At 54.4% G+C, this 3,346-nt stretch overlaps 1 non-coding gene across 1 annotated transcript in view; it reads left to right on the forward strand.

Moving 5' to 3' along the window:
• The first annotated feature begins 3,273 nt into the window (after positions 1-3,273).
• Positions 3,274-3,346, forward strand: part of LOC126453908 (small subunit ribosomal RNA) — a 1,909-nt gene continuing 1,836 nt past the window's right edge. Inside the window, exon 1 of the ribosomal RNA XR_007585167.1 lies at positions 3,274-3,346. This exon is cut by the window's right edge and continues 1,836 nt beyond it. This is a non-coding gene — a ribosomal RNA (small subunit ribosomal RNA).

Genomic DNA, 3,346 nt, shown 5'->3' on the forward strand with positions numbered 1-3,346 from the left:
ACCTAACCCACGTTGTGCCTTAACCTAACCTACGTTGTGCCTTAACCTAACCCATGTTGTGCCTTAACCTAACCCATGTTGTGCCTTAACCTAACCCATGTTGTGCCTTAACCTAACCCATGTTGTGCCTTAACCTAACCCATGTTGTGCCTTAACCTAACCCATGTTGTGCCTTAACCTAACCCATGTTGTGCCTTAACCTAACCCATGTTGTGCCTTAACCTAACCCATGTTGTGCCTTAACCTAACCCATGTTGTGCCTTAACCTAACCCACGTTGTGCCTTAACCTAACCCACGTTGTGCCTTAACCTAACCCACGTTGTGCCTTAACCTAACCCACGTTGTGCCTTAACCTAACCTACGTTGCGCCTTAACCTAACCTACGTTGTGCCTTAACCTAACCCATGTTGTGCCTTAACCTAACCCATGTTGTGCCTTAACCTAACCCATGTTGTGCCTTAACCTAACCCATGTTGTGCCTTAACCTAACCCATGGTGTGCCTTAACCTAACCCATGGTGTGCCTTAACCTAACCCATGGTGTGCCTTAACCTAACCCATGGTGTGCCTTAACCTAACCCATGTTGTGCCTTAACCTAACCCATGTTGTGCCTTAACCTAACCCATGTTGTGCCTTAACCTAACCCATGTTGTGCCTTAACCTAACCCATGTTGTGCCTTAACCTAACCCATGTTGTGCCTTAACCTAACCCATGTTGTGCCTTAACTAACCCATGTTGTGCCTTAACCTAACCCATGTTGTGCCTTAACCTAACCCATGTTGTGCCTTAACCTAACCCATGTTGTGCCTTAACCTAACCCATGTTGTGCCTTAACCTAACCCATGTTGTGCCTTAACCTAACCCATGTTGTGCCTTAACCTAACCCATGTTGTGCCTTAACCTAACCCATGTTGTGCCTTAACCTAACCCATGTTGTGCCTTAACCTAACCATGTTGTGCCTTAACCTAACCATGTTGTGCCTTAACCTACCCATGTTGTGCCTTAACCTAACCCATGTTGTGCCTTAACCTAACCCATGTTGTGCCTTAACCTAACCCATGTTGTGCCTTAACCTAACCCATGTTGTGCCTTAACCTAACCCATGTTGTGCCTTAACCTAACCCATGTTGTGCCTTAACCTAACCCATGTTGTGCCTTAACCTAACCCATGTTGTGCCTTAACCTAACCCATGTTGTGCCTTAACCTAACCCATGTTGTGCCTTAACCTAACCCATGTTGTGCCTTAACCTAACCCATGTTGTGCCTTAACCTAACCCATGTTGTGCCTTAACGTAACCCATGTTGTGCCTTAACGTAACCCATGTTGTGCCTTAACGTAACCCATGTTGTGCCTTAACGTAACCCATGTTGTGCCTTAACCTAACCTATAATGTGCCTTAACCTAACCTAAAGTGCGCCGTAACCTAAACTATATTGCGCCTTAACCTGACGCACGTTGTCGCTGAACCTGCTCTGTAATTGTTATGCAACCCGTTAAAGTAGTGTAGTGTTGCCTAACCGCAACCCTCGCAATATAGTTCGCTACTCGCACTGCCCGGTCCCCTGTGTATCGCGTCATGTTAAACACCTTGCAGGTGTTGCTGACTTTCCACATGCTCCTGCTATACACTGTAGTGTGGATAGCAGCAGGACGTACATGCCCCCCCCCCTTCCCCCCTGCCTTCGCAAGCTGGTCGGTGAGAAGTTTGCATGTTCAATGCCCTTCGCATGCCGACGTACTCAGCCTACGTTGTGGTACGGCCTGTCACCTGTCCGCCGATGTACGCAAAACCCACAAACTGTACTGCACATTGCTCCGTATGTACTGAATGATACATCGTGGCCCATGTGACCGTATGACGACAGCGCCTAGCAACGGCGGACCATACAGTCCAAATATTGTGCACGCAGCTACGTGTCGTCTCCCTATAAGAGCTGGATTGCAGTGTGGTACGCCATACAGACGTGTGGGAGGAACGGACGCCCTGGATGGCGATCAGCATGAGCAGTCTGTTGATGTAGTGGAGCGTGTATTCGGACGTAGTCGTCTCTTCTCACACACCGTGATAGCATGTTGCACCGCGTTCCACATCTGCGACATGCTGCAGAGGCGGGCTGACAGTCGTTCGCGCAATGGACACCGCATACGTACGGGGTCTACCTTCCACGTGTTCTCTAGGCGTGCACATGTTGTTGCGTCTATGTGGGCAGACGTAGTGTGTTGTGACACCTGACACAGGCATGCAATACTCGTTGCAAATGGCGATGGACGTGTACGTTTGCTGGTGACGTTACGCAAATGAACAACCGGTAACCCGTTGTGGTGCGGTTGTTCTCGCTAGAGGTGAATCAGTGTTGGCGACGATCGGTCGAGCTATTAACCGGTTGTTTCAGGGATACCCACCATGCCCACGAACGTGAAAGGGGACCCACCATGCCCACGAACGTGAAAGGGGATCTGGGTGTGAGGCGATACGCGGCGGTGGCTGGGTGGGACCGTCCCCGGCCGGTGAGGGGGGGCCGCCCGGCGTGCTGGCAGCGCGGTGCGTGGGCGCACGCGCTACAGCCGGCTGGTGGGGGCGGCCGGTGGCAGGCGCGCCGGCCGACGGACGCGGCAGGCGGCGCAGCTGCGCGCCGGCGCCCCCTGCTCGCGGCGCCTTGCGGCCAAAGTAGGTCCTCGCGGGCCCGGTGCGAAGCGCGGTGGCCATCTGCAGTGTGCTGGTCCGATTGAGGACTTTGTGCGCTGAGGATGCGCCGCCGCCCGGCGCTCGGCGCCGCGACGCCGTCTGCTGCTCGGTCGCCCCAGCGGTTCTCGCAGGTGGTTTGTATCGCAGCTGTGCGGACGTGTTGGCGCGTGCGCTGTGCTGGGAGAGTTCGCTTCGGCACCCAAGTAGGGCTTTTGTCCTTCTGTGGCGCTGGCGTTGGAGCTGCCGGTCACCGTAGGTGGCGCGTGTTGTCTCCCGCCGGCAATGCCACGACAGCACGCTCCCGGGCCTCTGTCGGCAGCGGCAAGCTCAGTTGGGAGCACGGGTGGTCGCACCTAAAGCGTCTACTCGCCTAACTCCGGGCGATTGCGCCTCTCTCGAACCCGACCAAGTACTTAGGACGGCGCTGCGCGCCGCCGGGACCTGAGAGGGTTTCGAGGTGTGTTGTGCAGGGGAGCTCAGCCTCCTCCTGTTTGCAGAATAATTGAGCGGACGCTTGCGTGTTCGCGCGGGCCCCGGGACACACTCCCGGGCGGCCGGCTGCTCAGCTCTAGTTGACGCAGCTCCCTGGTTGATCCTGCCAGTAGTCATATGCTTGTCTCAAAGATTAAGCCATGCATGTCTCAGTACAAGCCGC

Source organism: Schistocerca serialis, unplaced genomic scaffold, assembly GCF_023864345.2.
Source record: "Schistocerca serialis cubense isolate TAMUIC-IGC-003099 unplaced genomic scaffold, iqSchSeri2.2 HiC_scaffold_970, whole genome shotgun sequence".
NCBI lineage: Eukaryota > Metazoa > Arthropoda > Insecta > Orthoptera > Acrididae > Schistocerca > Schistocerca serialis.